The sequence below is a fragment of the Argopecten irradians genome, chromosome 5 (assembly GCF_041381155.1).
Source record: "Argopecten irradians isolate NY chromosome 5, Ai_NY, whole genome shotgun sequence".
NCBI lineage: Eukaryota > Metazoa > Mollusca > Bivalvia > Pectinida > Pectinidae > Argopecten > Argopecten irradians.
Genome location: NC_091138.1, coordinates 29,863,096 through 29,886,664, shown reverse-complemented (window position 1 = coordinate 29,886,664; position 23,569 = coordinate 29,863,096). Strand labels below are relative to the sequence as shown.

Sequence of the window (23,569 nt, the reverse complement as noted above, 5' to 3'; positions counted from 1 at the left end):
CTTTGTAAGCCCATAAAGAGAATCATTATTGGGAGGAAGGCGCCTAGCGATGGAGAAATCTTTTTAGCAATGGTGGCGGAAATGTAGTTGTAAAGTGGCGAGGACAGCCTGCTCATCTCCTCCGTACTCTGTGAAAGGTTAGTCGTACTCATCCTGATTGAGTCATCCATCATAAGAAAAAACACTTGCTGTGACAGTATGGAATTTGAGACGTGTCGGGTGGTTTATAGATACCGAGAGAACCTGGATACATGAACATGTAAATCGTAGTTAAATACAACACCCGTCACTAATCGCTCACCTATACAAATAACACCAGATTCTGATTTGTGAAGTTATTCATAAGGATTTCTATGGTGAATCAAATATTCATAACGACGTCACAAAACAGCCAGCTACTACCAGGAAGCTGTAAAAAGGTCTTCAATACTTGGAATCGCCACTATATAAGGCGGGAGTAATATTGATGGATCGATCCATATTGGCTACACAAAAGTTCGATAAATGTTTATGACATTAGTGCAATGTTTGTAATATCATTTCGAAATTTTCTTTGAGTTGAAACACGTATAAGTAGAGTTAAAGAAAGCACAAAAATAATTCTTTGCTATTTATGCATTTGCCTTTTATATAATTCAGTGATGTGTTGCTTCTAGTGAGTGGTTTGAAAACTAATTTATTGTGTTTCCTTTTTATCTATAGTGTTATCGCATTGACACAAACTGTCGAAAACTCGGAGAAGACGGTAGTTAGTTGATGTCGAAAAGCATTCTATTTAATCCCATGTCATTTAAGAATGGACTCCTAGCTCTAGCTCAAAACTTCTTCATGGTAGCGAAGACTCAATTCGTGCATGGTACACATTGGGGGAGGGAAAGGAGGGGCTGAATGAAAACGAGGATATTCTCAATGAGATCGCCTTTTATAAGTATCCAAAAGGTATCCTTCTTGCTTACACAAAGCTGACAACGGATGAACCAGCCATTCAACCCGCGATTGCTTATCACCAATTAGAAGCAGTCACTACCACTCCATGGTGTCTTGGAAGAGGCAGCTGCTCTGCAGGTAGCGTATAAGAGAATGGTACTTTCGTGTACTAAAAGGCGACAAGATCTTTTTCTGGTAAAGTCACAGTTGTCCTTTAAAGTTGTATGGTCTATCACTTTCGCTCTTTTTGTCATTTTAAAAACTGTATAGGTGCTATACACATTTTTCTCCGTCTGTCTTTCTACTTTTACCACTTCTCATTAAGTTGCAGCACTGGAAGTATTTTAATTACAAAAGTTAAAAATCTTTTTAACGTGTACACGTAAAAATAGGCTCGAAAGATGCCGAATCATTCCGAACTCTTTCGAACATCGTCGCGACAATCTCGAAGTAACACGAGAGTTGTGAAACCAAGAGAAATGTCAATAATTTTTCGTAAACATCACACGTGGTCGACCTCAGCAGACTTGAACTACAAAGAAATTAATGCTCGCATATTACTATTTTTGATACACACAGTATTGAATTACGGCAATGTGTGAATTAGATGTTTCAAATACTCGCTATGAGGACATAAACCAGCACGATTGGCTCATATTAGCCAGAAGGAAAACGTAAACAAACACATGTGCGCTTACGCTAGTTACCTGGATCACCACGTGCAGGACGTGTGGACGTCAGTCATGTGATACGATTCGGAATTCCGACAAAACCCGAAGGTACTGAATACTTTTAGGCGTTTTATTCAAAACTAGGAATATATGATCCCTAGATTTCGGCTCTTTTATAGACTGACATACGGTTTTGGGGAGCTAAATCATCAAGTTACATGTCCATATTCAAATATTAAATGTTAAAACGTTACTGTGAAAATTACAAGAATACAACTTTAATTGAGCGTTCGCCCTTGTGATGAGAACTGTCTCCAAACTGAAACCTTTCCATCGGCAGTAATCATTATTTTGAAGATCCACCATAAACAGATTTGTCGGTACGACGAACTTTCCTCCCTTCCCTTTTTATACAGCTTACAGAGGTACATGTATATTATTTTCCGTTTAAAATAAAATGATCTATAGACACTGGGATCCAATAGCTCCAAATAATTATAAACTGGAGTCTAATTTATTCTTAGATATCTGTTCACAAGGTAGAATCATTGGCTACCACTGTACATAATATAGTGTGCCTAAGGAGACAGAATACAGGATCTTCATCACAAGAGCGAAGGAAAGGATGATAAATACCAAATTCAGTCGCCTTTTGTGTTCACGTACACAAAAGGAGTGTAGCATAATACAATGATCGTAGCCTCACTGAACAGTAAGCAGTAGGTTACACCAATATAGAATAGGTTTGCAAAATTAAAATAGATTTTCGATTATATTGACACAGCGCATTTGTTTCAGCATATCGACGTAACAGCTGAGTGATCTTGTTTAGATGTGTGTTAATGCTGTGGCAACTGCAGGCAATGACATATACAGTAGTTTTTAAATGAGTGTGTGCATGTTTTTTTTCAATAATGGATATATTTGATGACAAAATTGCAAATATTTAACATTCCATTATCACTCACTTACACACACTTTGTATAATCTTAGGTAACACCGCCGACGTACTGGAAGTAAATCAATAAATAATTTTGCCTTAATTTAATGATCCATCAGGCTGAAGACAAGGGCACTAACTCATCAAGATTTTTTTTTTAAATTTATTAACAAGGTAAAATGGGTTACGTACTTTATCCGTACACATCGCTTGGCTGTATTTTATTCTGTTGAACCAAAAATATATAAAGTTTTTAAAAAATCCAAAATTAGCAAATTACATTGAGTATGGCGATTTTGCATTCCATCAATATATGATTCACAAGGTATGCGAAAAAAAGGAATTTGATTAAATGTAAGTAATAATGGGAAATAGCTAGAAAATGAGTTGCTTGAACTTGAGTTTTTAGTTTCTTAGAGGGAAAAAATCCACTAAAATATCTGTTATACTTCAGTGATAGCCTACTTACTTTCCTCACCGAAGTTATGGACAATGGATAAAAAAAAATAAGAGAAACAGAAAGTGATGAAAACAAAGATCACTATCGACTGATCTGGTGACAAGTACATGTGACACGATGTTTGGTACAATTATAACAGTAAAATATAGATGTATACAGACTTGTGTTGCCAACGCGTCACAAACCGGGTGTCATGGCGATGATATAATCGCCAAGTAGAAAACAATCGTATAAACAGACGTAAGTTTATCCACAACACAGACCGCCGCTGTTAGGAAACACAACCAGCCACAGAAATGCCGTCTGCTTTTTATGTGATTAGTAACGAACCAACTGTGTAACATGGATATTCCCCAAAAATGGACGTTCATACCAATATATTTGGCATTAAGAGAGATTATATATGGTGTTAATCAGTGATTAATAACAGAATGCAATGATGGGAAAGAATAAAATGTGTAACAAGTACACAGGCAATACTTCTCCAACTGAATTTCATATGAAGAAATATTGTATGTGTAATGAGAGAGAAACGCCATTAACCCTGCTTTGTTACCTTCATTCCCCATTGTTACATTCAATATATTGTTTTATTCTTTAAATTAAAACCTCACTATTTTCAAAATTACACCATCATTGTATAGACGTTCATATGAATCATAATTATACCAGAAAGCGTTTAACGGATATCAGCATTTAATTGACCCTTTCAACTGTCTTCCCGTTGTCAGTTTAATGTCACTGAGAAGGGGGGGGGGATGTCGATTGGTTTCTTCGGTGGCATGCTTCAGTGAGATAGTACTATAAAAAGCATGAGTTCCACTGTCCTAAAGATACATCACAAATATAACACAGCGTGCGTAACATATGCCGCAACACATTGCACTAAATGACCCTGGTTTATAATAAGACGTTAAACTAATAAACCAAACCAAACTATAAACATATAGTGTGAAAGGAGCTTGTATATACGTATAAGAGTTCATGCTTTTGAATCGTTTTGCATTTTCTGGAAAAAAGGTATATACAACAAAAATACAAAAAAAAAATGCATATTGCTTTTAATAGATTACATACTTTTGCAAAACTTCGAGAAATGATTAAAATGCGATATAAAGTTAAAACGTTACACTAAATTTATATCTAACCATACTTTTAATAATCCAATGGGATGTCTTGTTCAATTTTTTAATGTGCGCGTTATTACTCTTTCATCAAAATATTTGTAAACGATGACTGAACTTTGTTTCATTCACTGATATTTGTGAAATATTAACATGTTTACTCTTTTCCGACATGAAATGTAGCCAGATAAGCTGTGAAATCCCTTTGGATTAAGTTAATACCAGCGTTTTTCTGTTTTTAGGATTCTTAGACATTTAGCTAATTTTGTTCCGGGTTCTCCATCCCAGTAAACTGTTCTATAACTGATAATATCTCTCTTTGGGTCACCATCCTCCAAAGGGCTTAACCTACAAGTAAATAATTCTGTTCCGGACATGACTAACATTGCTTACGGTTTTACACTACGTCACTTCCCGTCTTTTACACTGAATGTTTTTACATATATTTTGTGTACTGTGTTCGGTTATACCTTCAACAGAACATTTATCAGTCGACACCCAACATTCATAATAGAAATATTAATCAGAACCCTTCCTGGCTATCGGGCCCACTCAACCTATCAACACTAGCGAGCTCCCGTCATTCTCTTATCTCCTCACGCCTAGGTTACCTGGATTTACTCGTTGGCTAATCAGGGAACACGTACATGGGTTCACATTTATCAAGCAAACATAGTACGCCAATTTCCAGTCGTCCGCCATTACGGGGTGGTTTATCAAAGAGCACAAAAAAGAGGAATCATGTGCTATATACTGCCGAATTCCTCCCGCTGATATTTTGGCACCATGCCGCCTTATCTGGAAGTATATGCTGGTTTCTAAGTTCCCTAGTTGTGACACAAAGAAGTAGGCCGTTCTCTGACGAAGAAACTCTGGATACAAGGATTTGGATTCTGGAGGAAGATTTTACCAAATAGGTTAGACAAGGGATTCAAGATGAAGCATTGTGATTGAGTTTACAGGTATGGGAAGTGATTTGTGGTTTTGAAATTTTATTAGGTGTATATTGGTATCAGAATAAAGGTTCAATGCTGACATTGTCCGTTAACGACGGTTTAATAATAGTTTGGATGTTTTATTACCTAGTTTAAAAAATGGTACAGATCGTCATTATATATATATATTTAATGATAAGGCTTACCTTTTGGTATTTCTCAAAATATCATAATTGGCAATGTCTCTAGAATTGTTTTTGATATCAATTTGCAATAAATACCCGGACGTAACATATTTATAAAGAAAGAAATATCACAAATGTCGTGATGAATTTTGCAGACAATGCAGGAATTGAATAATAATAAATTACGTATACTAAAATCGAATTGAATAAAAAAAAAGTTGAAATAACGAAATGTGATTTATCGAAGAAATATGTATGTTATGATAATATTCCGAGGTGATGATCCGAAAATTAAATGATAATAAGGTAAAAACGGTATAAAACTAGTATATTAATAATCCAAAATAAGAGGGTAAAATCAAAATCATTTCTATGGAATATATATTCAGCCACTATAGGGCCTTCGTCAGTCCAAAATAATACTAACACAACGTGTTCGTCTACATGTTTGTTTACATTAAAATACATAATGATATTATTAAAAGGTGACCCGAACATTATAAGTAAGTGGTCTTATTTGCTTACAGAAACGGATGGTGTGAGATTACCTAGACGTGTTTAGTAAGTTACTTCCAAAAAAGTCCATATTTAACTCGTATTTAATGATAACAATGACATATGGTAAAATAACATCATATAGACAGAAAAAATGACATATTTAAAAAAAATGACTATGTGGTGCCTTTGCATTTCGTTTCGCTAGAAATACACAGACAGGTGTGCATAAACAGGATATATGGAGCTGATAAATGGAGATATGTACAAGTGAAGTAATAAAACGATCAATCTAAACTGGTACCTTATTTTCAACTCTTAATGGTATCTACAATAAACATATATAGGCCAATAAATACTTTTTGACGTTATTGATTCACAAGGTTCTTTACTTTGGAATTCATAAATGACTATTTAGGGATTACCAGTGTTCAGAAAACGAATATTTTACAGCATATCATAAAAAAAATCCGCAAGGCATATGTGGAAACTTTTAAGAAGTAGCAAGAAGTATATCTATGAATGTTGTCTACTTAAAACGTAACAACTTCAATGTCATTGCTAAGGCAACAAATAGTAGATCTATATGTAAATGCTGTCGCTTGTTTAAATGTAATGACTGAGGTAAACTATAGCAACCCTACTCGTTGATGATGATGCCATTATGGATCAAATATACATAGTCTTTGAGAGGTAAACAAATTCACAAGCAGATCACTGAAACACTGTATTTAAAAACATAGATAATATATAATTTCGAACATTTAGAAAAAATAAATACAAATTCAGGTTAGAAAATAGATTTGAAAGAAGAAAAATCGAAAGGAAAACACGATCAGTGCATCGGGAGTAGCAATGATGCTATTATATCTATCGACCACATCTGTGTTATACGCACAAAACATAGCAACCCATGAAAATGCATATGACAATGTAAAAAGTGTTTATAAAATCGTGTTATTCAGTACATACATGTATATAACAGTCACAGTACATAACAGGTATTAATGGAATAGCGTTTGGAAGTTTTGAATCACACGTTATACGCGTATATAACAATAGAGTTTGGTCCTATATGTGTCAAAGACATTTGTCAGTTTACAATGTTCTCACTCTTCAGACAGCTCGACACCCGGCACTAGAGCATTACCCCAAGTGATTGTATATGTTATTGACGTCTATTTTAAGATGATGACTTTTAACCAGATAAGGCACGAGGGAATGACAGGGGACATTTAGTTATCTATACTCGCACTTAGCGGCTAATCATACTAGTTTGGCGGTGTCCCTCACAAACATTACAACAGACTAAGCCTAATGTTTACTTTCTATTTTAATGGGATTTGTAACTGTGCTCATTCCACCAATAAACTATACTGTCTATGATTTAGAGAAACCAAAGTTTGCATACTGTTTGTGATAACATGTTATTGAAGAGTGATTTGTGTAGACGCTATAATAATCTAAAAGGTGTTGGTATGTTAAAGCGAATCTCATTTATTTGGAATGTCCCTTTACGGAATGATGTGTAAACTTTGACGAAATTAGCTATTAACATCAGTGACATATGATTAAGCCACTTTATTGTCGGACGCGAGAAATAAACTGTATTCATGTTTCAGCTTCAACGGGCCCTTCTATAATGAACACCTAATAGGCTAGTTAGAACCAAATTAATTCTCTTAGGTATACTTGAATTTGAGAAAAGCATTAACTAGATGTGAAAGTCCCATTTACCATATATAAGTGATAGATATTTTAAGGCGGAAATTCCGAACTATAATCATTATGTATAGACTCATATATCTCTAAAATGATTCAATAATGCTATAAGACTTCCAATATGAGAATGGTTTCCCGACTTATTCTACCAGATATCTTCTATTATTACGTTCGGTAATACCGCAAACCTATAAAGAACAGCCAGCTAATGTTAAAGACCCCATTACCCCACCCACAGTATAAGGATATGGTTTTATTAGCTGGTGCAAATCCGACATTTAAACATGGAGCTCAATGTGTCAAGTACATACCACATCGATCTTTGTTGACAATCAAGTATTCGTCCAGCAAACGATTGTTTGATAAAACAGGCAGTTACCCCCTCCCCCGAGCCTCTGTACAGCTGATAAGCATTTGAATTTTATAGAGATTGAAGTGATCATGGTGTACCATATGTGCCGCATTGATAACCGGGGACTGTAGGTGAACCGTTTGAGCTGTATTTATCTACCATGTTAATAATCAATTCTTCCCACCAGATTCAATAAGGTGGATCAGAATTGGATAGAGGTGCATCTCTTCTATATCATATATTTTAATATCACTTTCGTTGTGCATGCGACAACACGAATGTTTGTGAATTGAGAGGTGTGTAATGCGCATGCGCTAGAAATCATCACATAAATTTAGATGATTGTCTACTTTATTTCGTTTCACGTGAATCCAAACTAGCGCGGTTTAGTCGTTTTTATCATAAGAAGAGCATAAGCAAATTTCCTATTTCTATTTTAAAAGTGCAGTTTGAAAGTTAACGTTTAAGATAATGTTTAGAGTTGAATAATACATGTAAAATTATGTAAATTAGCAGTGAACATGTACACGTGAATTGAAAATTCGAAAGTCTGCCTTCTGAAATAAATTCTAAACCCTAAATACCTACGATATAAAAAGAATGGTCGTGCATATGTTTCAACAAACACTTAACTTCAAGTACTAGCAAAGTAGTTCATTTATTGATATTCAAATGAATCATATAGTTTATCAGACCGAACGAACTTTATATGGATCTTCCTTGGTTTCAGCATGTAAATATTACAGAAACAACAGATGCATTGTAAATCAAGCCTTTGGACATTAAGTCGGGCACAAAATATATTACTGACTATTTATTGTCAAATTTATTGCGGATAATTCTGTGTAAAATCACATTTCTTATCAGACAATATGTGTTGATTTTTTTACCGGTTTCTCACGTCCTATCGACGTTCCATAGCAAACCATCACGTAATATATATTTTAAGTAAACAAAGGTAATTTGTGAAGGATTACTAAACAAACCAGGAAGTCTTTGAACAAATAATTTGTCAGTAATCTGTCAGTAAGATAAACAAAATAAATCTGTTAGATAACAAACTTTTTTTTATTTAAATTTATCACACACACAGTCTACTTTGATATTAAAATACATGTATACAAAGACAAGAATAACATTCTTGTACTTGTTCTGTGCTTCTGACAGCATGCTACAGTAAGATAACACTATAACTATAAAGGCAATAGTTACACTATTACAAAAAGTCGTATCATGAACACTCTGCAGTCTCCAAAAACACGCACTCACTTCACACACGCACTATAGTATATACACAGGAGGCCGTCCTTAAATTACCATAGCTATTACCGTAAGGGCGTCATTCTAATCCACCGACCAACCATTAATTAAAATATAATCATATATACAAATAAAATCACAATAAGTGTTCATTTCGATTGAAGTTTCATAAAAGGTGTCCTTTATAGACTTAAAAACGGACACTTAAACATTTCTTCCATTGTCTGTCTACAAATTCTGTATTTTGACAGACATTAAAGTTGTAATGAGACACAAGCCAGAAAAAGCAACGTGCTGTCATGTTAATGTCCTTATATTACCTTATTCTAATTGTTATATAGAAGTATTTTCAGCACTTCACAACACATAAAAACTCCTCATGTCACGTCGTAACTACATATGTGACATGGGCGGATTCACTTGATACCAAGCAGATTACGTGATTAACGCTGTTCCGGAAGGGCAAGCTGATTCGTGTACAACAGCCACCATTGGTATCTAGGCGATGCCGGCTCATATAAAATTGTTATTAAATGAACCACAAGGCATATAAGAAATGCTGAACATTTCCAAACAACAAAATGCAATTATCTTTCAGTTGTCATTTTTTTTTTATTTAAAGTGAATTCATTAATATACAAATGTATGCTAGATTATTAAAAATGATGCATACCAGAGCAGTGTAGGTACAGATGTCCTAACGTGACGTTTTAACAAATTAGTTTAGTTTTTTTCACTGTATGTAAATAAATTTTGATTCAAAATTAACGTTTTTCCTTTAACTTTAAAGGTACAAAAGTTGTATGGTCTATCACTTTCTCTCTTTTTGTCATAGTAAAAACTGTATAGGTGCTATACACATTTTTCTCCGTCTGTCTGAGGTTTGAACTTTCTAATTTTTATAAAGTTGCAGCACTGGAAGTATTTTAATTATTTAAGGTAAAAAAAATCTTTTTAACGTGTACACGTAAAAAATAGGCTCGAACGAAAGATGCCGAGTCATTCCGAACTCTTCCGAACATCGTCGCGACAATCTCGAAGTAACACGAGAGTTGTAAAACCAAGAGAAATGTCAACAGTTTTTCGTAAAACAAAACATGTGGTCGACCTCAGCAAACTGAACATACAAAGAAAATGATGCTAGCACATTATAATATTTGATAACACAATATTGAATTACGGCAATGTGTGAATTAGATGTTTCAAATACTCGCTCTGTGGACATGTTCCAGCACGATTGCTCATATTAGAAGGAAAACGTAAACAAACACATGTGCGCTTACGCTAGTTACCTGGATCACCACGTGCAGGACGTGTGGACGTCAGTCACGTGATACGATTCGGAATTCCGACAAAACCCGAAGGTACTGAACATGGCGGTCATTGAAGGCGTTTTATTCAAATCCAGGAATATATTATGCCTAGATTACGGCTCTCTTATAGGCTGACATATGGTTTTGGGGAGCTTAATCATCAAGATACATGACCATGTTCAAATATCAAATGTTAAAACGACATATCGTTTCAGTGAAAATTACAAGAAATACAACTTTAACCGAAATTGCTTTTAATTGTAACTGTAAAAAAAGTTGATAATTGTGTTGAGTTTCAAGAGTTATAAACTTACTGTTACACTACATCCTGACTACCATATCCCCTAGCCGAGACACACCAAAGTCGATAAAGCATCATATGTGCCTTTAAATGATTTCCACAGCTTAATTCATCAAACCTCATAGTTTTCACGTTTGACGGCCCACCTCTGTGAAAAAGACTCTGGGTATTCTGCCCTTTGACCGATACACACCATATTCTATAAAAGTAGTAGTTTTTGTTGAAAGGTTTGCCCGCTATTAGTATAATATGACCGGGTGGATGGGCTAATCTCCGACATCACTGGAGTGTTTCAGAGAGATAACATTATATAAAGGGCAATAGTTCAAATAGAAAGAGACGTAACACGAATACACCGCAGTCTCCCAAATCATACAAACATTCGTATATACAACACATTGCATACATTGGAGGCTATTCTTAAATGTCCTTAGTTGTTACATGATGTTAAATATAAACAACTAATCAACCAAATAACCATTCCTAACTGACTTTCTTTTTGCTAATGTCCATCTTTGACACCGCCTCACGTTTGGCCGTAACAATCAAGGTATATGCATAGGTAATATTTAACATGTAGACCTTTGAAAATAGATTAATATGTTTTATGGATTAAAAGAGTGATTTATCACATCGACATAAACAACATAGTCATTCAGCATTATTTGCTAAGTATTTCAATCAACAACAACAACTAGTTGAATGGTATCTTCAAGGTAAACATGTTCTGAGATTGAAGGGGTTTATATTTACAAATAATTTATAAAATAATGCGTTAACAAATATTATAAATTATCCTGTTTAGAACCTTTTGACACAACTGTATTTTATCAGTATAGGAACAAATAGAGCTTATGGAACCAAGTTCTGGATTCCAATCACCATCACTTTTGGTCTTAAGTTCTATAATGGCAAACAGTTACATGACATGTGTATGTACAGTCTTGCTTTATCTGTTTCTTTCATTTGAGTGTGATAACAGAAAGGAGCAATGCTCTCATTGCAAAAAAAGATATAATCTCATTGATTATCCAGCCTATATAGCTGATTTGATGAATTTATATTTTCCATACCACACGACTAATAGAAAGTATATAAATCATTCTATTTACAGAAAAAAATGTAACATTAGAAGGCAGATGTATCGGAGTTACTTCCCTTCCTCTCAAAATATGTAAATACACTCATAGTTTTTTGTAAACCCTTATTTTATTGAAAACTTTAATTGAAAGATCATATAATAAAACTTATCGGCCATCTTTTTTCATTAAGATGTGCCAAGTATTCGCCATATCCTTGTTGCGTTAATTCCTTGAGTGAACAGAGCTTGCTGCTTGTTAGTTTGTGGTAGGAAGCACAAACTAGGGATGTTAGTGCCTACTATTTGAAGAAGTGGAAAAATAAAGAGTCTATGCAATAGACGATTTTTTACACGATTCAATTTTACCGCCTCCTTGTAGTCGATTCAAATTTACCGCCTCTGCGTATATATTTGATTACTTCTAATTGACTTATCAGCTCACGTGACCACGCTTTGTTTATGAGTTTGCGCACTACTCATTTCAGCGGACAGAAAAAATTTTCACGGGCGCCATTAATCTATTCTATCAACATTTCATTACCCACCCAGACCACATCCCTGTTTGTTCTTATTATCCACATTTGTTTTATGCTCATTGCTTTCTTTTTAACATTTATTGCAACATTTATATGTTTAATGTAGATTTGCTTTATGCATTGCTTTCTTTTTAACATTTATTGCATATTGTTCTCTATCGAAATATTTTTGTCACCGCTTTCTTTGTACTTGTATGTGTACCATTTATATGTATAATGTATGTTTACTATTGTTAGCATATTATTCTCTCTTATAAAATTTCTTGATATTGTACTGTGTGGCGATTTTAAAGCCGCACCTTCACTCATAGGCGATTTTAAAGCCGCACCTTCACTCATAGTTTTTTGTAAAACCTTATTTTATTGAAAACTTTAATTGAAAGATCATATAATAAAACTTATCGGCCATCTTTTTTCATTAAGATGTGCCAAGTATTCGCCATATCCTTGTTGCGTTAATTCCTTGAGTGAACAGAGCTTGCTGCTTGTTAGTTTGTGGTAGGAAGCACAAACTAGGGATGTTAGTGCCGACTATTTGAAGAAGTGGAAAAATACTGGTAGTTAAGCCAGATTTTGAGGGCAGAGAATGGTGCAAGCTGCATTTATCTCTTATCCTATCCTATTCCCCTTTTTTGTTGTTGTATTTTTTAACTTCTCTTTAAGACAACGTGCCTTTCACAAAGTAAAAGGAATTATAATGTGAATATTCACGCACTTTTGGAAACTTCGGTATATTACAGATCAACATTTGACATGTGAGACTAATTAAGGACCAACATCTGAAATTTTACCCTCCAGTTGCCTAGCCTATAGCAGTTATGACCTTTTCGTCTTTAATAGCTGTTTACCTCGTCGCCCTCTCCCTGACCACAGGTTTGTTTATCTGCTTTATTGTCATATACATAACCGTATACATTTTAGGAATTGAACAATAGTAAGATACTATTTAAAGATGCTCCACCGCTGACAAATGGTATTTTTTCACAATCAAAAACAACAAACGACCATTTAGTATTTTTCTTCAGTTATAAAAGTAACTTACTTTACATCCTTACCACCATTGAAAAGTTTGAGCTTCTAATTTTATTTTAAGTTAAAACTATAAAAAAAAATGAATTGCATTCCGAAAAAATTCGGTGGCACTATATGCTATATGGAATGAAGTAATGACTGCTCATGCACCAAAGGCAAGATAAATTATTTTATATTATTTTTTTTTGTGTTAATTAGACATGATATACAGGATTTAACGCCAATTACTGTTCAAATGATGAATATCATATATACCCTGTCGGCGATGGAGCATCTTTAACCATTATATTTTTGCGAGGTTCAATTTATACCGTAATTTCGCGAGAGAACTCAAACGCAAATTCAAAATTTTCACGAATAATTGTAAAATCGTATAATATTAATGCACGATTGTCATTAAGAACACTTGGTCGTGTTATGTATTCGCTTATTTGTTTTGATTTGAACATATTTTGTTGTGATATCTTGTATACACTGGGAATATTTGTTGTAAATAAGGAAGACGTGAAATATTGTGTATTTTTATATGAATATTTGTATATTTGTTCGCGTTCGATATCAATATGAACTAAATCATAAGTTTGATTTTATAATATGTCATGATTTTAAATATAATTAAAGATTTGTTCCAGCGTATTAACGATCAATTTTCTTTCTCTGAAAACTATGTTATTTATTTGGTAATTTTTTCTTGTTTGTTTATAAACTTTTGCATTAATATTAAAGTGAATATCGTCGGGCAAAGAAAAACCAGTCTAAATGCGTTGATAGGCCTTCCAAAAGGTATTTGGTAATTTTTCTTGTTTGTAAAAGTTATAAAATTTGCATTAATATTAAATTTAATCAATTGATTAGCAATATAAGTTATTGAAAGATATATATCTTATTCAGAATTATTTCAAATTCGTCATAAATCAAAGCATTTGATTTGTTACTAATTACCTATACTATCAGAAACTTAACAAAGTTTTATTTACATAAATCTCATTCCTTGCATGTACAACTGAGGTAAAATGCAAAAAAAAAAAAAAAAATTTAAAAACAAACAAATAAACAAACAAGCAAAAAAAACGAAAATTTAGTTCTAAACATGATAACCCTTCCTTAAAGTGAATAGTCGGGCAAAGAAAAAACCAGTCTAAATGCGTTCATTGGCCTTCCAAATGTTCTCACATATTAATACGACGGCCAAGTTCTGCTTACGTTTTCCAGTTCTGACCATTAAAGATTTTATTTTTCTATTTCATAAGAAATTATACTGGATACATTCACACCATTTTTACCGACTTTAGCCATCCTTGCCCGACTGTTCACTTTAACAATATTCTGATCCAACATTTTGATCAAAACGACTGAGATTATAATAACATAATTTTTTATTTTTTACAGTAAAGGGGAGTTGTATCAACAGCATTCAGGCAATATCACCAGCTCTTGCTCAGGTTACTGAAAAGGATAGTGGTAAGTACTCTATATCTAGTGGGTGTGTGTGAACTTGTCATGCATTACTTAAGGATTAACTTGAATAGATTTATTATGTGATATTTTTGTGTTATATCTTCATAACATAAAAAATCTATTCAAATCAATCCTTATAATTCACTTTACTAAAATTTGGAACTCTTTTGTCTAAGAAATTATTACGCCGTTATCTCAGCAAATCAGAAGCGACGTTATTGGTTGATAAAGTAATTTTTAGCCAATGAAAGTGCTCTTTACAAGCAATATTTAATCATTATTGATAATTGAAGACATATTAGATAAAACAAAAAGGATTACAGTGTTGTAATCAACTTGTCAATAATAGAACTGTGTCATCCAGTATAATTTTAATACATTTTGTTTGAACATTCATTACATATATGTACCTACATGTATATGTCAAAAGAACAGTCTTTCAAACAATTTTAGGATCAAGCGCTGATAACACTGAACATAATGACGTTATGTATATGGATTACGTCAACACCACAACTTACAAAGGTTTATAGCAAATGCGTGTTATCCTTTAAGCGGGCAAATGCTGATCCAACGTTGAATCACACAGCATGACGTATTTATGTGTAATCCTATGACTAAACGTCGTGGAATTATCATTTGTTGTAGTTTTTTTGTTTGTGTACAGATATCGTCCTTTTAAACACGACAAACCTACCAACACTGAATTGGACGTTCAGCATAACGAACGTAATGCCGGTCCTTGAATACGATCTGCTGAATCAATTCATAAACATCTCTGTAACCAACACGAGGATTATACTTTCGCTGTTTGAACCACTTAACGCAGAGTATTTCTGTAGCGTTTACGTAAGTTGTAATGAGGTGTTTTTTTTCTCATTTCAACAAATTTTATTGACATATTGATGGTACAGTCAATAGGATGGAACAACAGGCTAGGCCTATATAAGTTCTCTCCATTGGTGGATTAAATCAGTTATAATATCTATATATATATTGTTACATTAATATTTTTGAAATGAAAAAATACAATAATATTCATGTGTTGTTTTGATTATAATTATAGCCTTCAAATATGGTCGATGTGAGATTAGCCTTGTTTAATTTAAAACAATAAAGTTAAAATAAATTCAAAAATTTGCAGAAATTTCTATCGATATGTTTAAAAATGTAATCTTGGTCAATTCTAAAATGAAAATATTTTTATATACATGTATAATCTATCCTAGAAATAACTTTTATGTTAAGTTTTTTAATGTAACCTCCGGAAGGGCATCCGTGAAAATAAAAATTGTAGATGTGACGCTGATTATCATATTTTTACAGAAGCGGGAGTTAAACTCATTTGTTATTGGTATTAACTGTAAAGATCCTTCAGACAGTTCTACCCCTGTTCCATTGGTAAGTAGTATTAGTTCTGGTTTGGATAAACTCTATCTTACTATTTACTGCTCATACTTCATTAATATAGGTAATGCATTATGAATTTAAATGAAAGTAGTAGAAACTGCAAATTTTCGATGTTCGATTATTCACTGCTTTTTAGGTTGTTTTTATGCATTTAAATATTTTTTTTTGTAGTTTTGGAAATATAAATCAGTTGGAGTTCTTTTGCCTATAATTTTTGTATATAATTAGGCTTGTTAGAACTGTTTCGAATCATTTGGAACACGTTACCTCGGTCTGAAGACATACAAACAAAGGGTTTCGGCTGAAAACAGCCTTGTTCTAACGCAACTTGAACTGTAATTCCATCTTATTGCATATACTAAGAATTATGTCATGCATCCTACGTTTTGTATAAGGTGAATCCAATGTTTTAACTAGTGTTAAATTCGAGTTGGGTCGATGCTACTTTGGTTTAACAAATGATATAGCAATAACTGGGAAATGAAGAGAAATTAAATATAATTTGGTACTTTAAAAATTGACATCACAACCTTATCATAAATAAAACATGTTCTACATATATAAAGTGAAATAAAATATTCTCATTGATCGTTTCTTTTATAGATGAAACGAATTTTCTATGTTTAAAATTATTTCGTGTATTTTTCAGAGTTTTACAGTAATTAATACTGAAGTGGATGAATTTAAACCAGACTTTTCTGTAAAACCACTTAGCATTACAGTACCCGAGGTAAGATTCTTACTAGACACTCTGCTAGTAAAACACTAAGGAATAAAGTTCAGAACAAATTGGCCTACAATATCCGAAGTGCTTAACGTATATAGCACCATGTGAAGTTATCTAATTTTATCGCCTTTGTTTTAACTGAATAACTATTTTTTTCATTTTAAATTTGTTCCTAAATGACGATAGACCGATATATGCAATTAGTCTTGTTTATGACAAAATATTATTTCATTTCGTCAAATTGTGCTTGTTTTATAAAACAATAACATTGCTTGTGTCAATATTTTCTTATTTATCACCGATTACCCATAGGATGCACCAGTCGGAAAAACATTAATACTTATCAATAATACCCTGACGGACGAGGATTGTCCTCCTAAATTTGGGATGAACACCATTACAATCTCCAGCTACACTACAGATCCTCAGGTAATCATATTACATTATATATAATTACAATCTCTAGCTACACTACAGATCCTCAGGTAATTATATTACATTATATATAATTACGATCTCCAGCTACACTACAGATCCTCAGGTAATTATATTACATTATATATAATTACAATCTCTAGCTACACTACAGATCCTCAGGTAATTATATTACATTATATATAATTACAATCTCCAGCTACACTACAGATCCTCAGGTAATTATATTACATTATATATAATTACAATCTCCAGCTACACTACAGATCCTCAGGTAATTATATTACATTATATATAATTACAATCTCCAGCTACGCTACAGATCCACAGGTAATTATATTACATTATATATAATTACAATCTCTAGCTACGCTACAGATCCTCAGGTAATTATATTACATTATATATAATTTACAATCTCCAGCTACGCTACAGATCCTCAGGTAATTATATTACATTATATATAATTACAATCTCCAGCTACACTACAGATCCTCAGGTAATTATATTATGTTATATATAATTACAATCTCTAGCTACACTACAGATCCTCAGGTAATCATATTACATTATATATAATTACAATCTCCAGCTACACTACAGATCCTCAGGTAATTATATTATGTTATATATAATTACAATCTCCAGCTACACTACAGATCCTCAGGTAATTATATTACATTATATATAATTACAATCTCCAGCTACACTACCGATCCTCAGGTAATTATATTACATTATATATAATTACAATCTCCAGCTACACTACAGATCCTCAGGTAATTATATGACATTATATATAATTACAATCTCCAGCTACATTACAGATCCTCAGGTAATTATATTATGTTATATATAATTACAATATCTAGCTACACTACAGATCCTCAGGTAATTATATTATGTTATATATAATTACAATCTCTAGCTACACTACAGATCCTCAGGTAATTATATTACATTATATATAATTACAATCTCCAGCTACATTACAGATCCTCAGGTAATTATATTATGTTATATATAATTACAATCTCTAGCTACACTACAGATCCTCAGGTAATTATATAATATTATATCATATATAATTACAATCTCAAGCTACACTACAGATCCTCAGGTAATTATATTACATTATATATAATAACAATCTCAAGCTACACTACAGATCCTGAGGTAATTATATTACATTATATATAATTACAATCTCTAGCTACACTACAGATCCTCAGGTAATTATATTACATTATATATAATTACAATCTCAAGCTACACTACAGATCCTCAGGTTATTATATCCTTTCTTGAAGTCTGTAAATTATGAAACTGGAAAACGTCTAATGTGATGTTATATGTAAATATGCTGTAGATATAAAAATGAACATACTACCTGTAAATGAGTGTCCAAATGGTAACAGGAAAACGAACTAACTGTACCGACAGAGGAAATGTATTCTGATACATTGACGACGCATGTCTTAGATACATATTACAGTGTTAACTTCTGTTGCGAAAAGCCATTGATGGAATCAATTTATTTTCGAGTGCAAATAATTCGTGTATTATGCAGGAGATAAGAAAAGGAAAACCATCTACAGATAAAATAGATTCATAGTCGTCTAAATCATAAACAATAAATCGCAGTGAAGAATGTTCTTCATGTGAACATGAAATCATGGAGATCAGTTGATAAACTGTGTTGTTTCTGATGTCATGTATTCGTCAACACAACTGATGAAACGATGTAATTTTTGCAAACGAATTCATTATGTAAATACGATAAATTATCATAAATTAATGACAAAGAAAGCAACATGGCAACTACAGATACACTTGAACAATACAATATAAAAGTATTTAAAATAAAATGCTTTAGATCTAAATGAAAGTAAAGACAGTTGATAAAATTACCTTGTCCCACCTTTAGTAACTTAGCACGCCCATAAGTAATTATTATACGGTTCAGTTACTGACTGTTGACATTTGATTTAGAAAACATGTTTGAAGCAGTTATTTTACTATTTGGTTTACAGGTAAATGGAATAGATTATGTTGAAATCAGGCTTGGAAGTGTTGGTGACGTTGTTTTAACACGATCAGTAGACTTTGACGCTATATATGTCACGAGAAAGCCCGTATATTTCATGGTCAACGTGATGGTAACGGTAAGTATATTTGCAAGCTCATAAGACTTTAAATGTGGCCGTATAAGAAGAGTATAAAAGGATCGATATTGGTATCGTAAAAAACTCCAATCATTTAAGAAGAACTACCGTTTTCACGACTCCGTTTTATCCCTGGATTGAGAACATCACGCTCTCCCAGTCTTACAGGAGAACCACTTAGAAAGAAAAAGAATTGAACATACCGCATTTTTATCGGGTATCTTAGAATAGAATTTCTGAAATATTGAACAACTGTGTGTTTTTGTATTGTTGCATGTCGGTCAACCTAAGAATTCACTAAAAAATTGATTTAAATAGAGGCATATTGGTGGGTTAAAGTCATCGAATAATCAATGTAATTTCATTTATTTGAAAATGGACTTAAAATACGTTTATATATTTATTATACATTTATATGCAACACATGAGCTATGCACTTTATGTGAAAGAATTGTGTTATTATTTCATTTGTTCTCTGTTATAAGGATCCAGAAAATCGCTTCTCGACAACAACTCTACGAATAGACATTACGGACGTGAACGACCTACCTCCGGCCTTTGATGAATTCACCTATACGGCTCATACCAGTATCTCATACAGGGTATGTATCACTTTTAATGAGAAGCAGATAATTGCATCTTTAAAATACATAATGTACTTTAATACAGTAGGTCCTTTACTTCGACGCCTAGTTAGTGGTAACCGTTGCCAGTATAATGTGACCGGATGGGGTATGTTGCTTGGTGTCTTCGGCAGCATACCTCAATGATATAGCACTATTAAAAGGGCTATAGTTCACTATACAATAGGATATGGTAATATGATGTTAATTAATCAAACAAACAAGTAGTACATCCATACAGCATTGGCAATGATTGTCGAATGTACATGGATTCAAACTTAACAATATCTAACCTAATGCCAAATGCTACAAACGGAGGCTTTGACCAGAGCTAATTTTAAACATTTTTAAATTTCATATAAAAATAAAACCAATTTTGTTGCTGTATCATTGTCATGCAGTACCTAGTGACCTAAGAGTCTAGTGCTGTGTAACTGTATAATGCCTTGTTTCAGGGTAAACTAACAGTGTCACCAACCGCTATCCACGCTTACGACCAGGATCTGTCTATAAACTGCTCAGTTGTATACAGTCTACTTCAAGGTAAGTTTATTGTAGAAATCAAAGAGAAGCCATCCAATTATCAAATCATTACGATATGACATCATTTGCATTATTTGACAGTGGTTGCAATCGCGATCTGTTAGACATGATTGGTGAATTCACTATTTACAGAACATTCATGCATATATATTGCATTATATATTGATAATTTGGTATTCCTCTTCGCATATTACATAGTTAGCTCCATTGTGCGTAGGTATCCATTGTTACGTCATTATTTCGCAAACACATGACGTCACAATCCATACCTATCCACAAGGGCAGATAACTCTGTAATATGCAAATACAGAACATTATATCATTTTAATTTTTAAGGTGGCTTGTTTAGTCAGTCTTTTGATATTGATTCCATCACGGGGGAGATCAGTCAGACAATGGATGTGACGTCACCAGCTCAAGTCATTCAGATACAGGTATATTAGTGTTACTTTATAACCATGAAGTAGAGTATACCATACCATAGTAACTTAAGCATCCCTATAAATAGATTCTGTTTACACATTTGATCATAACCACTTTTAGGTAAACAGAGTTAAACTTTATAGCAGTTAAAGAAAAGCATGCCAAGACAATTGTATTGGTAACGGAAATAAAGAAATAGCTAATTCTTACTAATCGTTATAATACCGATTTAGATAAATACCATTAAGATGTCGACTTCTAAGAATAGAACTCTTGTCCTGAATAATGAAATAAAATTCATTATTATCTTTGTGATTATGTTACCGACAGGCGACGGAGAACTGCCCTGGCACGACTAACCAACTATCGCAGACTGTCCCAATGTTAATTACCCTCGGTAACGACACGGTACATCTACCGCCAGATGCTGGTAAATCAACTGCAGAGGAAGGGTCAGATTTCAAGCTCATACTCATCGTTATCGGAGTTGTCGCCCTTGTTGTCATTGTTGCCTTGTTGATTGGTTTCTTATTATATTATAAAAGGATGTCACGTGCTGTACGGCCGGATCAGGATCGACCTGAAACTCCTCGTACCGAAGAGGAAGAGAGCTGGATACTGACCGAGAAGGAAGTAAAGAGATTCTTATTGATCCCATGCTGCTTCCGACACCGGCCGGTAAGAAAGGACAATTACCTCCCTTGAATATGACATCGACTGGTACAGAAACAGATAGAAAGAAGAAGCGATCTAGACGGAGAAACAAGAAAAAGGAGATTGATATATATGATGGTACGAGAGAATATGACATGGCTGCGGATCCCGAGTTCTTCAAATCAGCGCAGAAAGATAAGATAAAACGATCAACGAGGAGTAAGGACAACAAAACTACTGATCCGAATAGGAGATTAACGGTCCAGGACGAATAACCTGATACATAAGAGGACGAGTTTACCTCCCATTGTACAATGTTGGATCGCAATCTCTCTATCTTCCATTGTGAGTCGGCCCTATAGAAAATGTCTTCTTGAAAATGTATTCTTCCTTTGGTCATATATTGAAACATTTTAAACAATTTCCTCCTAAACATATAGCTGAATTGTATTTGCGTTTGGTCAATTAAGTCGCTCTTGGGGAGGAAGTGTTTTGCAGATTGACCTTTTTCGGCTGCTGAATAGTACTATGAGATACATATATATGTGTGTGTAAACATTCCGCTATATGTTGGAATATATTTGCTGAGTCAATTTCAGCACAATGTATTTATAGACAATTGTGTTGTAAACATACTGAACGACTAGAATCCGTGATATTGACATGAGAGCTGTGATAATAATTAATTGGTATGTCAATATTTTAAATCATTCTGACTTCAGACTTCATTTTATTACGGTGATATCGTAACTTAGAGCAATTCTGTCAGTTAACTGGCATCAAGTCATATGTATGGTATAAAAGAGGGTCTATCTCTTGTCCATAGCCATAGCGATGTGCTTCAACATTTGTAACAAATACTAGTAATTTTACGTCATGTTATTTATCACTTGGAATATATTTGCATATACATTCCAAAGTCCATATTTAATGGAAAATGGCAGTTGGTTGTTTAACTTGGAAAAGTTGGAAATTTATTTTACGTTGTCTGAAAAGCTAATACACGAAGGATTGGAATTCATCACTGATTGGCCAGTAGCTAGATTTGTATTTATAGATTCTGTTTAAGGATGTGTTTTTTGCCAGAATTTTCTACGATAACGTGTGATTGATCCGATGAATTAGTGTTAACCCATACAGTTTAGCTGTATGTCACCAACACAATACATGTGTTCAGTGAACCGTGAATACTTTATTGTGCCATATATTTATATGTTTGTTTTTGAATGCTAATGATTGATGCATTTAAGTTTTGATATGATTTATAAAAATGATTGTATAAATACTAATTTATTTTTTGTTACTTCATTTAATCACGCTAAATTGATTTCGATAACTGTTTTTAGTTATGTTATATAATATCTGAAATAAAAGTTGCTCCTATCATCGAATTTATGCTTAGGGTATGTAAAGGGAGATAACTAGAATGATAATAGAATTACTAGATGATAAAGCCAGAACATCTTACAGTTTAGAATAACAAAAACAAATATGTATTTAAGAGTGTATTTATAAGTATTAGTTGAAAGCATACTATCGAAATTGTTTCCGTGTAATTATATGTCTTATTTAGTCAACTACATGTTAATTGCTATGAAAACGCTCTAAATGCGTTAACAAGCAGCTGTGTTATCGATCATTTACAATTGTAAATATTGATTGCATAAACCCAATGTCATAGACCGGTTCGTATTCTCATTGATACATTGGTAAGAAATCATTGTATAATTTATTAAAACAAGTCGAACGTGATTGCACATTTTGTTGTATTCTATTAATTTTTATTCTTATCAGTCA

At 33.2% G+C, this 23,569-nt stretch overlaps 1 pseudogene; it reads left to right on the top strand.

Annotated features, from left to right (window-relative positions):
• Window positions 1–4,630: 4,630 nt before the first annotated feature.
• Window positions 4,631–23,524, top strand: LOC138323483 (uncharacterized; annotated as a pseudogene).
• The last annotated feature ends 45 nt before the right edge of the window (window positions 23,525–23,569 follow it).